This window comes from Vulpes vulpes, unplaced genomic scaffold, assembly GCF_048418805.1.
Source record: "Vulpes vulpes isolate BD-2025 unplaced genomic scaffold, VulVul3 u000000702, whole genome shotgun sequence".
Taxonomy (NCBI): domain Eukaryota; kingdom Metazoa; phylum Chordata; class Mammalia; order Carnivora; family Canidae; genus Vulpes; species Vulpes vulpes.
Window position 1 is genome coordinate 197,022 of NW_027325804.1, and position 27,150 is coordinate 224,171.

The 27,150-nt window shown below is 34.5% G+C and overlaps 1 long non-coding RNA gene and 2 pseudogenes across 1 annotated transcript in view; 2 read left to right on the plus strand and 1 right to left on the minus strand.

The window, feature by feature from the left end:
* The window catches only part of LOC140597469 (uncharacterized), a 181,496-nt gene that overhangs the window by 30,691 nt on the left and 123,655 nt on the right, over positions 1–27,150 (minus strand). The window lies entirely within an intron of this gene.
* On the plus strand, positions 21,296–22,870 carry LOC112912568 (hydroxymethylglutaryl-CoA synthase, cytoplasmic pseudogene; annotated as a pseudogene).
* LOC140597470 (E3 ubiquitin-protein ligase makorin-1 pseudogene) lies at positions 25,543–26,975 on the plus strand (annotated as a pseudogene).

The window sequence follows — 27,150 nt, forward strand, 5'->3', positions numbered from 1 at the left end:
GGGTGGCTCAGCAGTTGAGCGTCTGCCTTCAGCTCAGAGTGTGATTCCAGGATCCTGGGATCGAGTCCCACATCAGGCCCCCTGGAGGAGCCTGCTTCTCCCTCTGCCTATGTTTCTACCTCTCTCTCTGTGTCTCTCATGAATAAATAAATAAAATCTTTTAAAAAAATTTTAAATTAAAAATTAAAATGTTATTGGAATTTTGTTTAATTAGTTAAAATTACTTTATTTCTGTCTTATATTTTAATTATCTTTCATATTTTATATACTCTTATGTCAGGCAAATTGTAGAGAATAAATACCGCAGCTCATGAGCATGTATATATGTGTGTGTTGTCTTTCTCAAATTATGTTAGAATTCCTTTGTTAGGAAAAAATATGTGAAAACAATTTCACTTTTTTGAATATGAAAAACCTCAGTTTAAAATTAATATATTAGAGTAATTACATATTTTCCTCAGGTAATGTCTTTACCTAAAATTAGAAGCCAAATGGACTAGCTTTGTAGAGTCACTGCAGTCTAAGCTTTCTTCCTTCCACTCATTGTGCCTTATTTCATCACAAAATTATTTGTAAAGAAGAACAATGTGGTAATACTGGGTACACTGCTCCTCAAAACACTAACCAATTTCCCATCTTCGTCAAAGGGGTGAATAAAATTATGTCAACATTGCTAAAAAGCCACTTGTATCTGAAAGAATCTGTGCATTTTTTGGTAGAGTTGACAGCAGTCACAAGCTTTATATAAATGATATTAAATTCCTTTTACAGTCGTTTTTATTTTCTGTGACTATGTTGTTAAGATCTATAACTCCTCTGTTTGCAAACTGACCCTCTATTGAATGCTCGTGACAGATAAATTGCTATTGTTCTTTATCAATAAAATAAGCCGTCTTTTTAGTTTCTTAAATCTAGACTCTGATACTACCTTTCAAGGTTGTTGCTTTTATTATTATTTTTTTTAACAGGCTGAGTTTGGAAAATTTTCTCTCCTATTTTTTTTCTAAAAGCTATTCTTCACACATATACTGGTTTCACAGAAGTTCCATATTATGTTGTATTTATTGAATAAGGTTGAATAAACATTGCACTCAAGAAGGTTGTATTATGGTAAAAACATTATATTTTCTCATGTCTTTATAATAGGATCTACCCGATTCTTCAAAGAGAAGTGAGGAATGCAGAGGAAGGTAAAACCCTAAGAAAAAGCTCTGAGGTCTTCATTACATAATTATCTTCCAAACACTCCTAAAAGCTCTGAGAAGGACTTTATTTAAACATATAAGCTACAACAACTTTAACTTCATTGAAAATTGGAATAATAAGAGAAATCATACCTATAGATATCTCAACAATCTTTGGGAATTTTAAGAATCAACAATCTTTGGGCAAACTCCTTGAGTTCGTCTGAGAAAAAAAAAAAAAGAGTCTCATTTAAACCTATGATGCTATTATGAAGGACTGGGCTTGAGGAGCTGATCACTGTATTTAGAAGGTAGTCCTTGAAAGTTAGAAGCTAGTTCTTGAATTCTTTTTTATCATCAGTCTAAACGCTGTAACCATTTTTCAAAATTGTTTCTGTTTTGTGCCAGAGAGCTTTCTTTCTTTCCAAATTTGTATTTAAATTCTAGTCAGTAAATATACAGTGTAGTGTTAGTTTCAGGTATAAGATTTAGTGATTAATCACTTACGCACATCACCCTGTGCTCATCACAAGTGCTCTCCTTAATACCTATCACCTATTTAACCCATCCCCCCAACGTCCCTTCAAGCAACCCTCATTTTGTTCTTTATAGTTAAAAACCTGTTTTATGGTTTGCCTCTTTTTTGTTCTATGTTCATCAGTTTTGTTTCTTAAATTCCACATTGAGTGAAATCATATGATATTTATCTTTCTCCAAAAAAGACAAATTATTATTTCCCTTAGCATAATACACTCTAGTTCTATCCACATGCTTGTAAATGGCAAGATTTCATTCCTTTTGATGGATGAATAATATTCCATTGTGCAGGGGATCCCTGGGTGGCGCAGCGGTTTAGCGCCTGCCTTTGGCTCAGGGTGTGATCCTGGAGTTCTGGGATCGGGTCCCACATCGGGCTCCCTGCATGGAGCCTGCTTCTCCCTCTGCCTGTGTCTCTGTCTCTCTCTCCCTCTGTGTCTCTCATGAATAAATAAATAAATAAATAAATAAATAAATAAATAAATAAATATTCCATTGTGCATATATACCACCTCTTCTTTATCCAGTCATCAGTCAATGAGCATTTGGGCTTTTTTCATAATCTGGTTATTGTTGATAAAGCTGCTATAAGTGTCAGGGTGCATGTATCCCTTTGAATCAGTATTTTTGTAACCTCTGCATAAATAGTGAAATTGTTGGATCACAGGGTAGTTCTATTTTTAACTTTTTGAGGAACCTCCATAGTTTTTTTTTTTTTTTTAGATTTTATTTATTTATTCATGAGAGACACACAGGGAGAGGCAGAGACACAGGCAGAGGGAGAAGCAGGCTGCTTGCGAGGAACCATTGATGTGGGGCTTGATCCCAAGCCTGGGATCATGGCTTGAGCCTAAGGTAGATGCTCAACCACTGAGCCACCTAGGTACCCCACCCCTAATGTTTTCCAGAGGGGCTATACTAGTTTGCATTCCCACCAACAAGGCAATAGGGTTCACCATTCTCCACATTCAACCCCTGTAGTTTCCTGTGCTCTTAATTTTAGCCATTCTGACAAGTGTGAGGTAATATCTCACTTGTAGTTTTGATTTGTATTTCCCTGATGATAAGTGATGTCGAGCATTTTTTCATGTGTCTGTTGACCATCTGTATGTCCTTGGAAACATGTCTATTCATGTCTGCTGCCCATTTTTAAACTGGATTGTTTGCTTTTTGGGTGTTGAGTTTGATAAGTTCTTTGTAGATTTTGGATACTAGCAAATATCTTCTCCCATTCCGAATGCTGCCTTTCAGTTTTGTTGACTGTCTCCTTCACTGTGCAGATGGTTTTTATTTAAAAAAAATCCAGTTAACATCATCCTTAATGGGGGAAAACTGAGAACATTTCCTGGACAGTTAGGAACAAAACAAGAGTGTCCACTCTCGTCACTGTTACTTAACATAGTACTAGAAACCCTACCCACGGCAGACAACAAACAAAAAGAAAAAAAGGAATCCAAATGAGTAAGAAAGAAGTTTAACCTTCACATTTGCAGATGGCATGCTTCTCTATGTAGAAAACCCAAGACTTCACCAAAAAAAATTGCTAGGACTGAGAAATGAATTCAGTAAAGGCACAGGATATAAAATCAGCATATAGAAATCTGTTGCATTTCTATACACTGATAATGAAGTAGCAGAAAGAAAAATCAAGGAGGGGTGCCTGAGTGGCTCAGTCAGCTGAGAGTTTGAGTCTTAGTTTCTTCTTAGCTCATGATCTCAGGGTTCTGAGACTGAGCCCCACATTGTGCTCCATGCTGAGCAAGGAGTCTGCTTCTCACCCTCTTACTCTCTCTCTTGCCCCCTACTCTTTTTCAGTCTCAAATAAATAAATCTTCTTTTAAAAAGAAAGATAAGTCAAGGAATCCATCCCATTTACAATTGTACCAAAAATCATGGATGTCTATGAATCAACCTAACCAAAGAGGTGTAAGATCTGGGGCCCAAAAACTAAAAAACACTGATGAAAGAAAATGAAGAGGACATAAAGAAATGTAAAAACATTCCATGCTCTTGGGTTGGAAGAATAAATACTGTTAAAGTGTCTATACTACCCAAAGCAATCTACATTTTCAATAAAATTTCCATCAAAATACTACCAACATTTTTCACAAAGTAAAGAAAACTATCCTAAAATATGTATGGAACCAGAAAGACTTCAAATATTCAAAGCAAACTTGAAAAAGAAAAGTGAAGCTGGAGGTATTGAGGAAATGGGACAGCCACACACAAAAGAATGAAACTGGACCATTTCTTTCACCATACAGAAAAATAAATTCAAAATGGATGAAAGATCTACATGTAAGATAGGAAACCATCAAAATCCTAGAAGAGAACACAGGCATTAACCTCCTTGATAATTGCTGTAGCAACTTCTTACTAGATACATCTCCTGAGGCAGGGAAAACAAAGGCAAAAAATAAACTATTGCCAGAGAACTTTAAAATGGTAGGCTATAAAAGCGCTAGATATTAATTATGTAACTCTGGGTATTAAATAAAACTGCAGATGTAATGTGCCAAAGGGCTGGTGACAGTCCACTTTATATGCATTAACTGCCACCACAAGGAGCAGAGATCTCTATACAAATTTTATGTGAAAGCATGACAGGCCATAAACTATATTTTAACTCATCTTCATATGATCTATCCAATTCCTACTATAAAAAGATAATAAATCAATTAACTAACACCTTTAGAAACAAAGTATGAGAATATTTTCACAGATCTTTGTATCATTCTGTAATTATATACATAGAGAACATATTTAGAAAGTGTGAAATATAAGACTGAAGAGAGAGAAGGCAATTTTACTGATAAACATGAAAGTTAATTGTAACTGAAAAACAAAGTAGTGGGAGGTGTCAAAGTATAGAAACAAAATCTCATAAGTAATAAAAAAAACTACACATCTCTAAGGTATTCACTGTGAAAAGTAGGACTTTTCAACCAAATCAATTTTGGCTTTCTAAAAATATAAATACTTAAAATAAAAATTTCAATTTAATTCAAGATTTTCTTTAAAAAATATACCTCTGAAGTTTTTCACATTTTCAGGTATTTAGGCAGGTTTTTTTTAAAAACTTTATTTTAAATATGCTGCTGTTGACATTGGAAATGTTCTTCCATTAAGGAATCCAGGATACTTAGAGTTGCACATAATTATGTTTCTGCCAAAGCATACAAATAGGATAGTGTCCTGAAGAGTGCATTACATTGCTTCATGTTAACTGAAAGTCACAGAATGTCCAACATAGCATCTTCTAGAAATACAGCATTTGTTACACATAAGATTGATAGCAAAAAGGAAATGAGTACATATTCTCCCAGGGAATTAGGGTATCTGCAATACAGCCTGAGAGAAAGATAAACAGTTGCAGAGTCTAATTTTTTCTGACAAGCATATGATGAAATATAAGAAAGTTTGTTGAGGTCAAAGAGCCAATACCTCTTCAACAAAACCAAACACAGAAAATGTTTAGATTACCATGAATCTAGATTTATCTGAATAATTTTCTAGTTTTTAAAAGCAATTTAACAATCCTGCCCTAGAGGTAAGTACTCAAGCAAATTTGATATCAGATCCTGAGAACTCCTATAAAAATTCCTAGACTCACCCTAATTTATTCTGAACTACCCCTCCTCTCAAGGTCACTCATCCTCTGTTGAATATGGAGAATTTCTGAATCTGTGAAACTATAGGGTGATGATGATCTGATCTTTTTGAGCTTGATAGCTAAGCTGAGTTGCCTAAATCCTGGACAGAGTATCTAGATAATGCTAGATTTATAAGTCTCATAAATTAGGAACTTTGAGGTCTTATGTTTTAATTCATGTGACACTGAAAATGCTCTATTTGGAAAACTGAGCATTGCTTGTGCAAGGTCCTGCCAAGCATTCTACATATTAGCCATTCTATGATGTAATCAAAAATCACAAATTGCAGAGGATTATAATATATGTAGCAACACTGTTACCTGTATAAGATTGTACTTGTAAAATTTAAGCCACTTATACTACCTTGTGGCTTTTTATAAATTTGTCCTCATTATTGGACAATATATAAAATATTATAATTCTAAGTGAAGTAGGACTTTAGATGTGTTCGTAATTTGCATAATGGGATAATCACATGGGAGACTTTGACTTTATATCCCCTGGCTGTGTTTTTACATTCTGTTTATTTAAGACACTATAGAAATTGTTAGGGTGCAGTCACTTCTAGGGGCCTTTAAAGAGATTGATATTCTTTATATTGCTCAAATTTATTTCTCCTAAGGAGATTTTATCTTTTGATAATAAGTGGACAGTTGCTTCAAAGTATTATTTTTTTTATGTAGCTGTAATTATCGCCATTTCCGTTCTACTAGAATAGATATACAAGGACTTGGAATTAATAATCTAAAGCAAAAGTGAACATTTTCTAATTAAAATAGTGCTGCAGCACTCATGGATACATACAAGAGTTCTACAATTAGGACCTGGTGTGTACAGGAAAAGCTGTGCTTCTGAGCTTTGGGGAACTGCTGGTTTTTTAAGAGAGGTGAAGTATATTCTTTAATGCCTAGTTTTTACTATGCATTTTTTACAAAAAAAATTCTCTAGAAATTCTTAGTTTATTAGCCCCACTTTTTCCTCAATAAGCCTCATTTCTGAAATTGCAATTTTAATGTGTTAGAAACTAAAAAATACCTAAAAAATAAAATAAAATAATGTGCTAGAAACTTCTTCACCCACATATATTTCCACACTTTCTCCTGATACTTATCCTTCATTCTTATCTCAATATTTACTTACATTGACATTTTGGTAGATAACATTTCAATTGATATCATGGGTCTAATAAACAATTAATGCTTTTTAAACATATTATTAAAACTAAGAGCACTGTCTTCAGACAACATCACCAAGCAGATAAACATAGTAATTCAAAAGAGTTTTTAGAAACACCTGTCACTACTTTCAAATTTCCATAATTTCCAGTGGTGTAAATAGCCTCTCAGTGGAAGCTGATATTGTAATGCTACTTCTCAGCAGTAGCTCTAGACTAATGATGTGAGAAAGACATAGAGTATGCAGAAGCTATTTGAATGCATTAAGCTACTTTGGAATAAAATAGAAAAAGACCAAATAATAGAACTCTTCTATTACATTCGTGGAAATACCTTCCAAAAGTATTGTGATATTTTCACTTTTTTAACAGATATTTTAAAGTTATATTTGAATTATTCTTGAAAAGCGGTGCATATAGCAAACAAGTATATATTGAGTCATATTTTATATTCCCAATATTAATAGTGCATTTTACAAAATATATTTCTATCTGCAGGTTGAATACATAATTAAAACCAGTTTAAGCGGGATCCCTGGGTGGCACAGCGGTTTGGCGCCTGCCTTTGGCCCAGGGCGCGATCCTGGAGACCCGGGATCGAGTCCCACGTCGGGCTCCCGGTGCATGGAGCCTGCTTCTCCCTCTGCCTGTGTCTCTGCCTCTCTCTCTCTCTCTGTGACTATCATAAATAAATAAAAATTAAAAAAAAAAAAAGTTTAAAACCAGTTTAAGCAAAAAAAAAAAAAAAGTAAGTATTTTTGGTGATAGATGTTAACTAGATCTGTTATGGTGATCATTTCACAATACATATTAAATATTGAATCATTACATTATAGAACTGAAATTTTTATAATGTAATATGTCCATTATAAACACACACATAGGGGATCCCTGGGTGGCGCAGCGGTTTGGCGCCTGCCTTTGGCCCAGGGCGCGATCCTGGAGACCCGGGATCGAATCCCACATCAGGCTCCCGGTTCATGGAGCCTGCTTCTCCCTCCGCCTGTGTCTCTGCCTCTCTCTCTCTCTCTCTGTGACTATCATAAATAAATAAAAAAAATTAAAAAAAAAAATAAACACACACATATAATTTATCCTGAACAACCCATAAATACACACATATGATTTAGGGAACCAAAGAATTTTCTCATGAAATACTGTAATTCTGCCAGTGTAAAAACTAACAATTTTGACCAGAACTATTAATGTTATATTCACTGTTTGACTGTTCATTCTAAAATACAAGAGTTGGGATCCTTGGGTGGCGCAGCGGTTTGGCGCCTACCTTTGGCCCAGGGCGCGATCCTGGAGACCTGGGATCGAATCCCACGTCAGGCTCCCAGTGCATGGAGCCTGCTTCTCCCTCTGCCTATGTCTCTGCCTCTCTATCTCTCTCTCTCTGTGTGACTATCATAAATAAATAAAAATAAAATAAAATAAAATAAAATACAAGAGTTGTTTTCAATATCATTGTCAGCACATATAAGCTCTACCCTACTCTATCTCCTTACCCTGTTTCATTTTACTTTGTATCAATGTATGTTACATATTTGTTTATTTTCTGTGCCCTTCCAATAAAACAAAGTTTCAAAAAAGTAAGACATTTGTTAATAATTTCTGTGCCTATCATGATGCCCAGGAAATAATATTTCAATTTATAAATCAATTCTCTGGTTGAAAAATTCATTAAAAGTTAGTACTTACTTAGAAGAATTACCTAACAATTATTCATATTATATAACTTTTTATATAAGAATGAAGTCTCCCTTATTAAAAAAAGTTAATGTTACATACAAAACTGTTACTACTAACTTTGAAGATTCTTTCTTCTTTCCAAGTCATCAAAAACAACGACCAACCAGCACACACACCTGACCACCTGCATATACTGTTCACTGGAGAAAATTTACAGACATAAGATGGACATTAGACAACATTAGTATGGATAGTAGCATTGTGGATAACCTGGCAAGTTAGCGGTAGAATTGCCACATCTCCTTATCTCCTGGCATAACTGGAGATACAGTGTGGAGTGGGGGCATCAACTTTCATATGTCATGGTTGTGAAGGAACGAGGTGGTTTCCTTGGAATTTTGTTAAACAAACTTGTTCCTTTCCTTACAGTCTAAGCTACAGATAATTAATTTTGAAAACATTAAACCTTAACACTGAATAAAATATAAAACAGTGATCTTACTACCCAAAACATAAACAGTGTAGTTGTAGAATAGAGATGATGTTTGAAATACAATCAGAAAAGAAAATAGGAGAGTTTTCCCAAGTATTAGAACGATATATGAAAGGAACTTTGTAGAATTTTTTCCAAATTTGCATACATCCTAATAATTTGCTTTAAGTTATTATTATGTTGTGAAGATGAAATTTTTTTCTAATTTCTAATAATGAGAAACATTTATTGATCAACCATGCTGGAAGAAAATAGGGATTATGTTTCTCTTTTCTCTATAGAAAATAATATCTAATAATATTTAATCAAAGTGGTAAAAACCTATTTTAGAGATATAGAAACTATTAAATCTTCCAACATCTTACTTTTATGGATTGTTGTGAGGTTTGTTGTACTCGTTATTTTTTTAACATTTGTAATTTATTGTGATATGTCATCTCACTTTAAATAAGTATTCATATTTATATCTAATTTTTGTAATTTATATTCTGTATTATTTTTTAAAGAAAGCTCCTAAAAACGAATATAATCTTGTTATCAAAATTTTTTTTAATTATAATGCAGTTCATCTATGGCTAAAATTATTTCCAATTTGCTTTTAATAAAGCTTCTTTTTGTTAACATGTGAGTCAAATTTCAAAAAATAGAGCTGGGTGGACACTTTTATATTTATTCAGTAACTTTTTAATATCAAGATACCTGAACAGAGTACAATATCTCTTAATGCACAGTCACCTGGAAATTGAATCTGTAGTTTCCTATTTCATCTAAGATAAGGAATAGGGCTGTCATATATATCACCTTCAACCTGCCTTAGCATAAAGGATAAAGGTTATATCCTCTTGGAAATGAAAATTTCAAAAATCAAAGTTAGGTTCAATTATCTCTAAAAAGAGATTTCTATAAATGGCTAATCTATAGTAGTGAAATTCACATAATAGAATCATGAACAGTTCTGATTTTTAAATCATCACTGAAAAGACATGTAATGCAGTATAAATTTCAGAAGAATAATATAGAAGGACAACAAATGGAATTCACTAATAGAAGACAAATTTATTCAAATAATTATCATTTGAAATATATGGACATGTCATTCCTTCTGTATATACTTTTGGTTAAAGACTTGAGTATAAGCAAGACTACCAATAATTTTAAATCCAGATTAACAGCAAACCATTAGTTATTGTTTATCTAAGAATGTCAACAACAAACTGAATATCATTTTTCTATTTTAACATTAAGTGAAGAGTTTAGGGAATTATTCAATTGTTAGTTCACTTCAATCATGAATCTTTTTTTGTTTTCTCAGATTGAGTACTGCAAAGTAAGGAGGTAGTGTCTGATGCCTATAGACACTTAAGTGAAATACTTAAGAGCACCTGAAGTCTTGAATATCACCCTGCCTATGATTAGCTAAAATAAGGACTGTGCTGTTATATCTGGCTAGTTTTTATTTTTTCTTTCTTGGTTGAATTGGTTAAGTAACTGGAATTTTCAAATTCTTGAGGGGTATAGGTAATGAGGAGATCTTGTATTACTTCTGATCTCAATTCAATATAACAAGTATGCTATTAAACATATTATATATTTCTAGGGGATCCCTGGGTGGCTCAGCGGTTTAGCGCCTGCCTTTGACCCAGGGCGTGATCCTGGAGTCCCGGGATCGAGTCCCACATCAGGCTCCCTGCATGGAGCCTGCTTCTCCCTTTGCCTGTGTCTCTGCCTCTCTCTCTCTCAGTCTGTGTCTCTCATGAATAAATAAATAAAATATTTTTAAAAAATGAACATATTATATATTTCTAGATTTACACTAAAGGTTAGGAAAAATATTGAGCATTTATAGAAATTTCATCTGCAGTCAAGAAAGTTAGACACATCAATATTAATAATGCTATATTCTATATTAAAATATTAACACACAATGCTAATATACATACATACACAACATTAAAATGAAGTCAGTGCCTAAGTAGATAAAATTTTGAGTCCTGTAGAAAATTAACTGAAATGGCAGTAAAATGAAAACAAACAAAAACTGAGGCAGTTTTATGTGCATCTCTTCCAAATAATTTTATCATTTGTTATAAATATATACATATATTTTTCATCTCTAAAATACTCCTTTTCAAAATACACACTCTGACTTTTAAACTCGTTTGTAAGGAAATTGACTAAGATCATTAAATATTGCAGATTTCCAATTACAGCTTTCTAATTGAATAACTAGTTACTTGAGTTGATTATGACACCTATATAATATTGGATAAAATGTACTGCAAAACTATTTAAAATAAACTGAAGTTTCTATAAGATAAGAAAAACATAAATTTCCCAGGAAACATTGATCATATATACTAATCAAGGAATGCTAACTACTGACAGAATTTTCTAAAGGAACACACCAAGTATCTAATTAATCACATTTTCAAGTCTTTCTTACCTTACAACTTAATGAACAATAAGACATTTTATTTTAAGACACATTACCTGTTTCAATTATAGTAGGAATAAAGAAAACTATACATTTGTTATGAAGTTTTTTCCTATGACATGTAAAAGAATCCTATTTCCCCAAGCAGCATTATGGTATGAGATCAGACAGCTTAATATTAAGACAGATTCCTATAGGATTCCTAAGCTACTAACTGAAACTAATTCTTTACCAAAGATCAGGAGAGTATTAATGATTTGGCACTAATGGATAAATTAGAGGACTGGAACTACAGAGATGTTCTGGAAATAAACCCATGAAATCATTACAGGAGCTTCCCTAAGATGATTTTCTATTAGAAATAGTCTTAGACATTGTGGATATCAAGTATTGTTAATACATAGTAGCCAAGTAAAATTGTTCTGCTATAAGATTACTCAAACTGGCCTAAATAGGAGCAGGATACTTTTGCAATCTATGAATTGAATTTTTCATAAGAATAAAATTATCAACTTCAAAAGATCATTTTATTCAGGAAATGCCAATATAAAATTCATATCAGACTTTGGAGATAATTCATCAATTGCCTGGTAATAAGACATGATTGATTCCCTGGACATCTCAACTGACCGCAATCCTGGAGACTTAGAGGAGTTAACTTCTGAACTCTAAACTTCTTAGAGCACATACTGTCTTTTCTTCAATGAGTGTTTGATATTCTTGATATTTATCTTTGGTAAGAATGCCTATCTCAAAATACAATATATCCCACAAAATCCTGTTTTACTTTTGTTATATGATAATTTGAGATAAACTTTTAAAGTAATTTTATCATTTGAACTAATTTTTCAATATTTCATTAACAGAAGATTCTCAATTATAAAAAAGCCAAAATTATACATCAAAATCTTCGATCTCTATAGTGATAAGAGAATATTCCAACTCAATTACAACAGAGAAGACTTTGCATGTTTTTAACAAGGATCATGTGCATCTTTGAGTAGTATTTTAGTATAAAGATCAACATACAAAAAAAAAAGATCAGCATACAATTATAGAGTTTCTATTGCCCATTATCTGTGCATTTGAACACATATTTTCCAATATAAATAATTTAGTGTAGTCACCCAAGTGGTTGATAAATTAATTTGCATTTTACTCAAAACAATCAAGGGGGCACCTGGCTAGCTCAGTTGGTAGAGCATGAAACTCTTGATTCTCCAGTTGTAAGATTGAACCCCAAATTGGGTATAGAGATTGCTTAAAAATATAAAGTCTTAAAAAAAAGACTCAATAAGTGAGGAAGGTAAAGTAAGAAACAAAAACAAAAACCACCACCACCAAATATATATATATATATATATATATATATATATATATATATATATATATATATATACATACATACAAATATATATATAGCAAATTGAAAAAAACACGAACTCCACAACCTATTAGCTTAATTTCTCCTTGTAAATTAGTTTTATTGTTTTATTTTTTAAGTATACTCTTCTACATATATACATCTCATAATTATTTATAAAACATTTTTGCAAGTATAATCTCAAATACATTGTGGACTGGAGTAAGATTAAATATTGGTGTATTCTGCTTTAAGCTTTTCATTTGAAAGACTGAACAATACACTTGCTGTATATCTATTTAGAATATTCAGTAAAATATCTTAGGTAAACATTTAAAATTAGGAACCAGCTACATAGCCACTAAACTACTTTCTTAAATATTTCACTATATATTTCTTCATACATGTAGTTTGCGTGTGTGTGCGTGCACATGCACACACTTGAACTCTAAACAACTTTGAATCCATAGGCACACTTCCTAGCCCCCAAGTAATTTGTGAATCCCAGAGGAATGAATATCCAGCAGATGGCTTCCTAAAAATAATACTCAAATAGCTGAGTAGTTCCTTTACATTGCCATCTGCCATGTAATTCTCTATGAGACTGAAATATCTCAACTATAATGTGTTCTGCCAAGATTTAGCAAGACCCATGCCCAACTAACAGGTAAGAAGAATTTTGCAATGGATAGGAAGTCTCTAAAACATTTATTAATATAAATTTTCTGGGAAAATTATTAATGTATTTAAAATTAATTAAATGTGTCACTATGTCAGGCTTTAGTAGAACAACTACATTTATATTTACATAGCCATCTGCTAGTATTTGCATAGTTATACCTCCTGGGTTGCAAAAGCTTACTCCACAAAGAACACACTGTTTATCAGTACACTTGCATACCTGTCAATCAGTTCTGGTCTCTAAATATCCACAAAACCAAATGTAAAGGAGAAGAGAAATCAACTTAGGTGTCTCAATATATCAAAAGGGATTGACGATGCCAGTAAATGGTAAAACAGAATATTTTGGATTCCCTGTGACACAGAAAAGTATTATACAAACGTTTTAATTAATTTAAGACATGAAAAAGATTCCTAATAATAGTTTCTGCATTTTTTTAAGTGGGAGAAGGCACACAACAGTTCTTTCAGTGTGAATTAAGTGTTAAGAACAATTGATGGCTGTTATGAAAAAGTACTTTTGATATCTTATTGCATCATCTACTCATAGTATATCTGTAATTCTGTTTTCCTATAATGCAGGTATAAATGTAAACATATGTATTTATTTAGTCTGTGGAACTAATCCAGAATATGATTTTGACTATTCAAATCTGCAGACACCTAAGCAACAGCAAGTTAAAGTGTGTGTGTGTGTGTTTGTGTGTATAAAATGCAAACATTGTCCAGTAATCACTTAGTATTCATTTGCTGGAAACCTAAGTAATGAAAGGATAACAAAGGATATGCAATGGAAATTAAAAAATAGTTTGAACTAGATGATAATGAAAATATGACATAAAATTAGTAAAATGTAGCTTTAATATATGTATTAGAAATGAGAATAGGTAAAAGATCAATGTAAAGAGGCTAAAATAAAGTAATATATTGAAATCAAAGACAGTAGAATGAGGAAAAGAAAAGTAAACCTTTAAGAAGAATTTCAGAACTCAAAAAGTTTATTCTATAAATATTAATGAAATAATAAAACTCTAAAAGATGCCTCAAGATAAAAAAGAAAACATACATTATCATTATCAAGAACCAAAAAAGGACCATCAATATAGACTCTTGGATGTTAAAATGATGGTAAGAATATCTGATAAGCAACTTCATTCAATAAATTTCATGTTTTACATGAAAAGAACTAAGTCTAAAAAATCAAATTAACAAAACAACATATGAAAAAATAGAAAAACTAAATTACTGCACATCTTTTATAGAAATTTGAATCCTAGCTATAAACCTTCCACAAAGCAATTACAGGCTCTGAAGACTATACTGGTAACTTTTTCCTAATATTTGAGAATTGTATATCAATTTTGTATATTCTCTTCTAGGGAATAAATAAAAAGAGGTTAGTTTCCACCTCACTTTATGAGGCCAGGAAAAATTCAGGACTCACAAATCAAACTTGAAGAAGGACATTATAAAAAAATAATGGGTCAATATCTCCCATAAATTAGTCACAAAAATTATTAGCAAAATAATTAAAATTTAAATCTATACATATAGAATATTAATAAAAATAAATCAGGTCAGTTAATCCTATCAATAGAATAAATGAAAAAGTGCATGTTTCAATAGATGGAACTACAATTAACAAAAGTAAACATTTGTTCATAAGATAAATTATAAAAATTTAGGAACGAAGTGATATCATTAATTTAATAAAGAGCATAGGTGTGAAACATTATACTTAGTTGGTAAATACTGAACATTATTACCCTGAGTTCATGAATAAGACTAGATGTTGAATGAAAGACTCCTAACTCTGGGAAACGAACTAGGGGTGGTGGAAGGGGAGGTGGGCGGGGGGTGGGGGTGACTGGGTGACGGGCACTGAGGGGGGCACTTGATGGGATGAGCACTGGGTGTTTTTCTATATGTTGGCAAATTGAACACCAATATAAAATAAATTTATTAAAAAAAAAGACTAGATGTTGATTATCATTACCTCTATTCAAATTATGCTGAATGTTTGTTAAAGCAAGAAAAGAAAGCATAAAAATGAAAAAAATGGATATTTAATTACACTACAAATACTATGATTTTGTAATGAAATAACTCAAGAGAACCTGCAATCTTTAAAAATTAATAAATCAATTTAGTAAAGTCATTGCACATATACATTTACCTTTCTGTATATCAAGAGCTAATAACTTAAAGTTTCCATTCATATAAACAACTAACAAAGATGAACTACAGCTCTACATTAAAACTATAAAAAAAATTGGTTGACATGCTACTACCCATATAAAACCCTAAGGATGTCACCAAAAAACTATTAGAACTGATGAATGAATTCAGTCACAGTCACATTCAATCAACCAATGAATGAAGGTCGCAGAATACAAAATCAATATACAGATATCCATTGCATTTCCATACACCAATAATGAAGCAGCAGAAAGAGAAATTAAGAAAACAATCCCATTTATAATTGCACCAAAAAGAATAAAATACTTAAGAATAAACTTAGCAAAATAGATGAAAGACCAGTAGTGTGAAAAGTGTAAAATGTTGATGAAAGAAACTGAAGATGACACAAAGAAATGGAAAAAAAATCCCATAGCTCATGGATCAGAAGAATAAGTAGTGTTAAAATGGCTATACTACCCTAAAGCAATCTACACATTTAAGGCAATCCTTATCAAAATGCCAGCAGCATTTTACACAGAAAGAGAACAGACAATCATAACCCTTGTATGTAACCACAAAAGACCCTGAATAGCCAAAGAACCTTGAAAAAAGAAAAGCAAACCTGGAGTCATCATGACTCCAGACTTCAAGTTATATTACAAAGCTATAGTGATCAAAACAGTGAAGTACTGGCACAAAAAGTACAAATATAGATCAATGGAACAGATTAGAAAGCCCATAAATAAACCTCCAATTGTATGGATAGTTTATCTTCACCAAAGCAGGAAAGAAACTCCAATGGGGAAAAATATCTTCAACAAATGGTGTTGGGATAATTGGGCAGCTACATGCCAAAGAATGAAAATGGACCACATTTGCACCATACACAAAAATAAACTCAAAATGGATTGAGGATCTAAAAGTGACACCAGAAACCATAAAAATCCTAAAAGACAGGATAGGCAATCATTTATCTGACATTGGCTGTAACAATATTTTTCTAGACATGTCTCTTGAGGAAGGGAAACAAAAGCAAAAATAAACTATTGGAACGACATCAAAATAAAAAGCTTCTGCACAGTGAAGGAAACAATTAACAAAACTAAAAAGCAATCTACTGAATGGGAGAAGATATTTCCAAATAATATATCTGATAAAAAGTTCATATCTAAAGTATATAATTTATACAACTCAACAACCCCAAAAGCAATAATCCAGTTAAAAATGGGCAGAAGACATGAACAGACATTTCTCCAAAGACCAGCTGGCCAACAGCGAAATGCAAATCAAAATGAAAATGAAGTATCACTTCACATCTGTCAGAATGGCTGAACTAAAAAACACGAGATATGAGTATTGGTGAGGATGTAGAGAAATAGAAACCTTCTTGCACTATTGGTGGAAATGCAAACTGGTGCATCCACTCTGGAAGACAGTATGGAGGTTTCTCAAAAAGTTAAAAACAGGGGATCCCTGGGTGGCGCAGCGGTTTGGCGCCTGCCTTTGGCCCAGGGCGCGATCCTGGAGACCCGGGATCGAATCCCACGTCGGGCTCCCGGCATGGAGCCTGCCTCTCCCCCCTCCTGTGTCTCTGCCTCTCTCTCTCTCTCTCTCTCTCTCTCTCATAAGTAAATAAATAAATAAATCTAAAATAAAATAAAATAAAATAAAATAATAAATAAAATAAAATAAAAAAATAAAAAAGGGTTACCTTGACCAATTTATCTCTAGTCTTGTCCATTCAAGATAGAATTGTTAGATAAAAGAAACAAATTGGAACTTCAGATAAACAACTACCGAACAATAACAAATATGTACCACGTAGGGCATGATTATACTAAAAATTTGTTATTGTTCTAAAAATCTAATTGAAGTGGTAACCTGTTTTTCATTGTTGTTGCTGTTGGTTTTGCTTATTTGGTTTCCTTCAGGCAATCCTAATTCAAGTATAATAGTACATTAGTGGTTCTGCAAATGTAGCATGTTTAAGAAGGACCTAGAGGGTTTGATAAAACACAGGATTGCTGAGACCCAACCTGAGTGTACTAAATGTAGGGAGAGCTTTGAGCATTTGCACTTCTATTAAGTTTCCAAGTGATGCTGATGCTGAGAAAACTTGGGATAAGATTGGATTCATGAGCATTAACATCCCTTTAAACTTTTAATCTCCATTAATCCGTATTTTCTACCTGCAAAAAACTGTTTATTAAAGTCATAAAATCACCATTTAAGATTATTTCAATTCTTGATCTATAAATTTTTTTCTCAAAATATTTCATAATGAGACAGAATATTTTAAAGTAATTGTAATGACTCTTACTAAAAGAGTTCAGTTAATATTCTGTACACATTCTTGCTAATATTTTCTTCCACTTAGGCCCAGTATAATATTAAATATGCTTTATAAATAAATGCTGCGTTATCTGTAACTTTGACACAATCTTACTTTTTCTCCTTTCCTTTGAGAACAAACTCTCTAATGAACATTGGAGTTTTACACCTACTATAGTTCAAATAACTATAAGTAGTTGAACTAAGTTCAACTAACTTTTCTTCTTTCCTGAAGAAACAAATAGCTTTGGTGATACAAGAGCCTTAAGCTACTTTGCCTTTTCAGTAAATTTGTATGTGGGAAATACCGGATCTCTATTGAAAAGCTTCTGTATTCCTTCCTGTTTCTCATCAAGTGTATAATTTGGTCTTATCCTAACCCCTTACTTCACAACCTTGGCTAGTATCTTCTACAAGTCTTAAACATGCCCATGAGAAATAGATCTTGTGCACTGTGGCTTCCTGTCAACTTCTAGCCCATGATCTTTTCTCCCTGTAAAAATATGTGAGTCACAAAAAGAAGCTGTAACTTTATCCAGAAGGTAAACACACTAATATGCTTATTTATTTTCAGTTAAAATTAGTATTTTTTAATTTGGAACTTCCTGCCTCCAGTGGCCATCACAGGTACAAGACATAGTACATAATACATCAGTATTAGGACCTATATTCTCAAGCCTATGCAACAATTATGTTTACGAACTTTGTTTCTCTATTCAATATTTATATATGATTGATACTTAAAATTCCCTCCATGAATCCTCAGGTTTTTCTTGTTAATGTTTACCTGTTTGATTTTCAGTTCTCCTGACCCCCTCTTGCAACACTTCCCAAATACATGTTTGTTCTTTTCCATATGAATTTCCTCTCTAGTCATTTGTGAGCAGCAGCATCTGAACAGACTTCTCATCTATAACTAGTCCCCCTACCTTGCATGCTTTGCCTGGTTCCATACTTTTTCAAATTCCCTGGTGACAGTAAAGTACACATCCATGATACCAACTATCATTGTCCTAGGATTCATAATATGATAAGTATTATTTACATTACTAAAATAAACAGTTCTTTTCAGAAAATTTACTTCTACCAATCCCTAAATATAGCCATGGGTGTCCAATATGGGCTACTCACAGTTGATGGTTTGAATTCTAAGACTTTTAAAAACATTCATTCAAAACATTACTGTAGCATAATGTGGAGGCTGAGAAAAATTAAGGCCATTCCACCTCAAGTTTAGCATTAGCACAAGTACAGCCATCTTAGGCCCCTGTGAATAAGAGCTGAACTTTACAGAAAAAACTGCAGAATGTCCTCGGCAGAGAATCCCCATACTAGAAAGACAACAGAGTTCAGAATTGCCCTCAGCAGAGAATCCTATATCAGAAAGCCCCATATTAGAATGAGAACAGAGCTCAATGCACTTGAAAGCTCCATATCAGAATGTAAACAGAACTTGAGAAATTCCTCCACCCCTTCTGAAAATCCCCTAAACCAGCCCATAAAAAACCCAGCTGTAACCCACTTCAGGGTCCAAGTCCCTGCTCTGCTGTGTCAGGTACACTTGGACCCAAGCTCGAGCTTCCAAATAAACTCTCCTGTGCTTGCATCGGTGTTGGCCCCTTGGTGGTTTCTCAGATACATAATCTTGGGCACGACACATATAAATATATATGTGCATATATACACATATAGACTATGTCTATGCATATATATGTATATGTATTTATATATAGTTTTATGGAGTATCTTTATAAGATATATGATTAAAATATGTGATAATTGATAATCTCATGTAAACGTTATGATTGTGGATAGATGATCAGTGAGAGGTGTGAATGCTTACATATCATTTCTCTGAAATTTCAGAGATTCATAAGCTACACCATGTAGGAGCTATGTTTCAAGAGCATTGAATACAAATAAACTATATAATATAATGATACACCTTATATAATATAATGCTTCTTCTAAAATAGCTTTTATTTCTGAGTAAGGAGTCTCAATAGTACAACCATCCCAGGATGTCAGTAAAAAAGAAAAAAAAATAGTAAAAATACTTTGTTGGGGATCAAGTGAGCTTCTAGAAATATGGGAAATGTAGTAATGATAAAAGTTTCTGAGAAGTTTCCTGCCCTATATAAACTAGAAAGCAGAGATCAAGAGGTCAGTCTCTTCTTATGAATAATCATACTATGGCAGGAAAAAAGAAAAAAAAAGAAAAAGAAAAGAAATCTATCAATAAGAGCACCAGGAAATCCATGTTGTTTGTAGCCATTAACTGGATTGTTGAATGGAAATGATTTTCAATATTATCAAAGTTATAACAGTTGGCAATAGTTGAACATGAACCACGCAACAAAATAATTGGTTTACAAACACTGTATTATTTTATCCTCAACAAAACCCTCTAAGGAATGTTTAGTCTTGCTCTCATTTTCTAAATTACGGAAGGATGACTTAGAGGCTAATTAAAATTTCCAAGGCTACATATTCGGAAAGAGGTACACAGTCTTAGAATTTAGATCTTGCCACCTTAACTTCTATGCTAAGTAGCCAAATGGGATGAGTTGAACCTATTCCTGAATATTGTAGAACATAAATTTGTTATTGTGTCACTGGACAATTCTTTGAATTTTCTGCTTAAATTAAGATGTGCATAGACAGAAAATTTTCTTCTGACAGAGTTTTCTTTTTCCTTTGATGCTATTTAACTATCACCATTTATTGGAACACAGAAGCATTTCTAAGGATATGTCAAGAAAAAAAAATCCAACACCCAGCACCAGGATCAAACTACAACGAATGTAACAACAGACGGTACCACTTAGTTTAAAGGTCATTTGTGTGCTCGCAAAATACAAGTTTAAAAGGTTAGAATCCATGAAGCTTTAAATAGCAAATCAAAGTTTTGTTTGCATTAGCTTTATTCAGTGTGACTTCCATTCTTTCAATTCACTATAAACCTCTTCAGGAAATTTCTGCTTAGTTTTCTTTCAGAAGAAAGCCCAAAGCAAAGTACCAGAGACATATTTAAAAATTCACTTGTACTCAAAAAAAAAATTGTTTTGTATAGCCTAACTTAACCCATTGAAGGAAGTTTATTATAACGAATATTACTTTAAAAATATGTTGGCTATCTAGAATAAAATACTCAAAATTTATTAACTCGTGTTCTTTTAGTATAACTTTCCATGAAACACAAGGTATTTGCTAATTTTATTTTTTTTCAAATTGATAGTACTGATTTTTCCCTTATAAAGTATTATTTGTAGAACTTAATACACCTATTGACTTCAATTTCCATTTGCTTTCATTTGAAAATTATCCTATAATTAAGGTAAAATCTTCTTTAATTTCCATAATAGATTTGTATGGTTTCAGAAGGCCAAAAGTATGTCAGTTGTGACACTGACAAGACCAATTTTATCTCAGTTGTCAAAATGTTGTCTATATTCAAGTCTTCATCCCAATTAAGAAGGGAGTGAGATTCTCTAATGAAAACAACTTGAGGTACTTCCCTTTTGTGGCTCACTCCCTTTCCACAGCCACCGCCTGGTTATCTTTGGCTCTTTCACCATGCCTGGGCCACTTCCTTTGAATGCAGAAGCCTGCTGGCCAAAAGATGTGGGAATTGCTGCCCTTGAGATGTATTTTCCTTCTCAATTTGTTGATCAAGCAGAGTTGGAAAAATATGATGGTGTAGATGCTGGAAAGTATATTATTGGCATGGGCCAAGCCAAGATGGGCTTCTGCACAGATAGAGAAGATATCAACTCTCTTTGCCTGACTGTGGTTCAGAATCTTATGGAGAGACAGCATTTTGTATGATTGCATTGGGCATTTAGAAGTTGGAACAGAGACAATCATGGACAAATCAAAATCCGTGAAGACTAATTTGATGCAGCTCTTTGAGGAGTCTGGGAACACAGATATAGAAGGAATAGATACAACCAATGCATGCTATGGAAGCACAGCTGATGTCTTAAATGGGGTAAATTGGATTGAGTCCAGCTCCTGGGATGGACAGTATGCCCTGGTAGTTGCGGGAGATATTGCTGTATATGCCACAGGAAATTCTAGACCTACAGGTGAAATGAGATCTGTTGCTCTGCTAATTGGGGCAAATGCGCCTTTAATTTTTGACCAAGGACTTCGTGGGACACATATGTAACATGCCTATGACTTTTACAAGCCTGACATGCTTTCGGAATATCCTATAGTAGATGGGAAACTCTCCATACAGTGGTACTTCGGTGGACTAGACCGCTGCTATTCTATCACAAAAAGATCCAAGTCCAGTGGCAGAAACAGGGAAATGATAAAGACTTTACCTTGAATGATTTTGGTTTCATGATCTTCCACTCACCCTACTGTAAGCTGGTTCAGAAGTCTCTGGCTCAGATTTTGCTGAATGACATCCTTAATGACCAGAACAGAGATAAAAATAGTATCTGTAGTGGCCTGGAAGCCTTTGGGGATGTTAAATTAGAAGATACCTTGTTTGATAGAGATGTGGAAAAGGCATTTATGAAGGCTAGTGCTGAACTCTAATCAGAAAACAAAGGCATCTTTGCTTGTGTCAAATCAAAATGGACATATGTACACATCGTCTGTTTATGGCTCCCTCGCTTCTGTTCTAGCACAGTACTCACCTCAACAGCTAGCAGGAAAGAGGACTGGTGTGTTCTCTTATGGCTCTGGTTTGGCGCCCACCCTGTACTCCCTTGGAGTTATGCAAGATCCCACACCAGGGTCTGGTCTTGATAAAATAACTGCAAGTTTATGTGACCTCAAATCAAGACTTGACTCAAGAACTTATGTGGAACCAGATGTCTTTGCTGAAAACATGAAGCTCAGAGAGCACACTCATCACTTGATGAACTATATTCCTCAGAGCTCAGTAGATTCCCTCTTCAAAGGGACCTGGTACCTCGTCAGAGTGGATGAGAAGCACAGGAGGACCTATGCCCAGAGCCCTCCCCCAGCGACGATACTCTGGGTGAAGGAGTAGGACTCATACATTCAAGTGCAGCCACTGAGCATATTCCAAGTCCTGCTAAGAAAGTGCCAAGACTCCCTGCCACAGCAGCAGAACCCGAAGCAGCTGTCTTTAGTAACAGGGAGCATTAAGATACTTCTATGAGGTGGAAGACTTCAGTGCAGGTTGGGGTGGAGGGTCTGTAAAGGAACAGTTCTGGGAATGGGACGTCTGGGGACAATTTTAAAGGATTACATGTTGTGTAACTTTTTATGTGACTGACATGAAGCCTGGAAAACTATCGTGTTCTTGGGGGAGTCTCTTTGCTCAATTTGCTCGCATGCTTCCTATTGTGGTCCAGCCAGTGCTCAATCTACGGGAGTAATGTTAAAGGGCTCTGTAAACTTCATACCTCTCTGGCCATTTGTATGCATGAAGCTTAGTTTTTAAATGTGGTATCATGAATCATGTGCTTCGGGTGAAGAAAGCCGAGGTACTAGTTTCCAATTTTAATTTTTTTAAACATGTAAGACTTTTGTACTTTGAACCAACAAGCTTACTAAAAGTACCTGTGATTTTTGAAAAAAAAGTTTCTAGTTTAGGGAATGTAGTCTTAAAATGTGGTATGCACAAACCCTGTTTAGAAATGGCAAGACACATACATTCTTTGTCTATAATTTATAAATCCTAAAGAGGGAGAAGAGTTGGAATGGTTCTGGAAACTGGAATGTTGCTTGAAATCCAGGCCAGCAGTTGCGAGTTATTATAATGACCTCTGAACAGAGAGATGCTAGCACTGAGCAGACGTCTGGTATAGACAACATGGTACACTGGAAAACTATGGACGTAGCTCTGGGTCTGCTTCGGAATCATTGGTTCAAGGTGGAGATGCTAATAGAGAGGTGTATGAGGAAGCTGTTGCAATCTTTCTTTGCGCCTTATTTTAAAGAATAAATAAAACATTTTTCTGGCTGCCTTTTAAAAATTTAAAACAAAATAGAAGGATGGGGCACAGGGCATTATTAGGTTACCTGTGATACTTCAGTGTTATAAATTCAACTAAGTTTATATTTTATCTCAAATAAACTTACACAAGCATGAACTGTAATGTTTCAAATTGCAAGGTAATATGTAATGTAATGTGTGTAAAATACTCTTGTCTAATATTAACTAGTGGTATTTTGATTTGTACAATTTGTTAAAATGACTTTAACATCCACTGATGTAGATTAATAATGTAAGTTCACATTTAAAGACTAATGGGAAAATGGTGCATGTAATACTTTCACAAGTGTTGGGAGTTTAGTATGTTTTGAAGAGAGTAATTTAACTTTTGCGTGTCAGGAAATGGGTTTTTCTCAAAGTTCATTGCTGGCAATGGGCAAGCCTCATAATACTGGCACAGAGCATTAACTGTACACCTTATTAACAGTGAGGGGAATAACTTTGAATAAAGTTTTAGAGAAATTTAAAAAAAAAGAAAGAAACTTGAAATATTGGTGGAAATCCAGAGGATTTGCAGTTCAAGACATAGAAGACTGGCAAGAACCATTTTAATAATTGCATGGTATGTCTCCTTTTCCATTTTACCTGTTGGCAAAAAATGTGATGAAAAATGGTCTGAAACATTAATGAAGGGTTTTAAGTCTTCAGCAAAGCAGAAACAACAGAAAATAATATGATATGTACCCAAGGGAATTTAAGAGGATCAGCGGGAATTGGTTAGTTTCTTGTCATCTGCTGCACACGGGAAAAAATTAAACCTTTATAATTTTTTATAAAGATCATCATGAACAGCTCTACAAAGATATATGTGGACGTTTCAGGACTAGGAAACAAAAACAGTCCTGGGCATTTTCTTCAGTGAGTACATTTGAGAGTAAATGCCTTTCTTTCACCTTTACTAATGTCAGATAGATGATAATTTTAGTTTCCTTGTATCCTCAGGTCTTATAGCCATTCAACAAGATTAACCCATAGGTATCCTTTTCTAAAATGTGATAAAAACTAAGATTCAGTATGATGCAAAGTCTCACAGACTAAGGTAAATAAATTTACTTTAACAAGTACCTCTATCCTTTGAAATACTATGTAAAATGGGGGAGGGGGCACATTTACAGTCCTTTCAGACTTAAAATTCTAAATTGATTGTGAATTTGATAAAACTACCCAGTATAGATTCCTATTGTTTTATTATCTGTATAACTTTCCTTGGTAAGAGTGATTCAAAAAGCAAACTCAAGGACACTATCAGAGAAGACAGTTAAATCAAAATGCATTTTAGTCATTAATCTGCCCTTGAGTTATGCCTCATTTATAAAACAGTACAATAAAAAATTGTTAAAAAGTAAATTTCTAAAATTAATTTGGCCACATCTTCAGTTTTTTTCCAACTGGTCTTTGAAGGAACAGGAAGTTGTAAACTAGGATTCCGAGAACACACAGCAGTCTGTTTCTCTTGCAGATTTCTCTTACAGAATTACAATAGTGCATTCTCTGCTTTCCTAAATCTTAAATTTAGCAAACTCTTTTGGTCCTGAGGAAAGCCTTTATAGTTTCTTCAACCAGATGGATTTACCTTATTGTTGAGAGAGGCTAGATCTGTAAGTTATTCTCTTTGTTTGTTTGGTTTTTAACTGTGAAAAGTAGTTTGAATTTTAAAAGTAGCCATGCAGGCAGCTCTTTCAGCCCAGGAACCCAGTCCCTTTGTTTTGGTAAAACCACCTTTTTTGAACTGAAGACCTCTTAAGAATTCTTTCTTGGCCATCCGCTCCAAGCTCCAAGTCCACCACTTCAACACATACCAAAAGCAAGAAGAAAAACTAGGAGCTAAGGTATTTCATGCACAGGGTTTGTAAAGAAGGAGATAACTGTCGCTATTCGCATGACCTCTCTGACAGTCCCTATGGTGTAGTGTGCAAGTATTTTCAGCGAGGATACTGTATTTACGGAGACCGCTGCAGACATGAACATAGCAAGCCATTGAAACAGGAAGAAGTGACTGCTGCAGATCTAACTGTAAAATCATCTCTTGCTTCCTCAAGTCTCTCATCGGGAGTTGGACCAGTTGTTGAAATGAATACGGGCGAAGCAGAGTCCAGAAATTCAAACTTTGCTACTGTCGGCGCAGGTTCAGAAGACTGGGTGAATGCCATTGAGTTTGTTCCCGGGCAGTCCTACTGTGGCCGTACTGCCCCTTCCTGCACTGAAGCACCCCACAGGGGTCTGTGACCAAGGAAGAATCCGAGAAAGAACAGACAGCAGTGGAAACCAAGAAGCAGCTTTGGCCCTATGCTGCAGTGGGAGAGTGCCGGTATGGGGAGAACTGTGTATATCTCCACGGAGACTCGTGTGACATGTGTGGGCTGCAGGTCCTCCATCCCATGGATGCCGCCCAGAGATCACTACATATAAAATCTTGCAATGAGGCCCATGAGAAGGACATGGAGCTCTCATTTGCTGTCCAGCGCAGTAAGGACCTGGTGTGTGGGATCTGCATGGAGGTGGTCTATGAGAAAGCCAACCCGCGTGAGCGTCGCTTTGGGATTCTCTCCAACTGCAACCACACTTACTGTCTCAAGTGTATTCGCAAGTGGAGGAGTGCTAAGCAATTTGAGAGCCAGATCATAAAGTCCTGCCCCGAATGCCGGATCACATCTAACTTTGTCATTCCAAGTGAGTACTGGGTGGAGGAGAAAGAAGAGAAGCAGAAACTCATTCAGAAATACAAGGAGGCGATGAGCAACAAGGCGTGCAGGTATTTTGATGAAGGACGTGGGAGCTGCCCATTTGGAGGGAACTGTTTTTACAAACATGTGTACCCTGATGGCCGTAGAGAGGAGCCACAGAGACAGAAAGTGGGAACATCAAGCAGATACCGGGCCCAAGGAAGGAACCACTTCTGGGAGCTCATTGAGGAAAGAGAGAACAGCAACCCCTTTGACAACGAGAAAGAGGAGGTTGTCACCTTTGAGCTGGGCGAGATGTTGCTTATGCTTTTGGCTGCAGGTGGGGACGACGACCTGACAGACTCTGAAGATGAGTGGGACTTGTTTCATGATGAGCTGGAAGATTTTTATGACTTGGATCTATAGCAGGTTTGCGTGGCGTGTGAACTGGTCTGCTGAGCCTCAGACAGTAGCTGTCCCCTGTGCTGGTGTGGCAGTGCCCGTGTCTCCTAGGCAGGCCTATCAACTCCAGGTGCTGTCGTGATTATTTTTACCCAGGGCCTGTCTTCTCAATCCCTCACCTTCCCCCAAGGAGTGTGTCATTTTTCTCTGTTTAAAAAAAAGTCACAAAAATAAACCTTAAAGCTAGTTGTTTTTGTAACATGAATTTAAAAAAATAAATAAAAAATAAATAAATAAAAGTAGCCATGCAAACTAATTTGAAATGTGATCTTTTATATTAAAGGATTATAATGTCCAGGCACCTGTCACTTATACA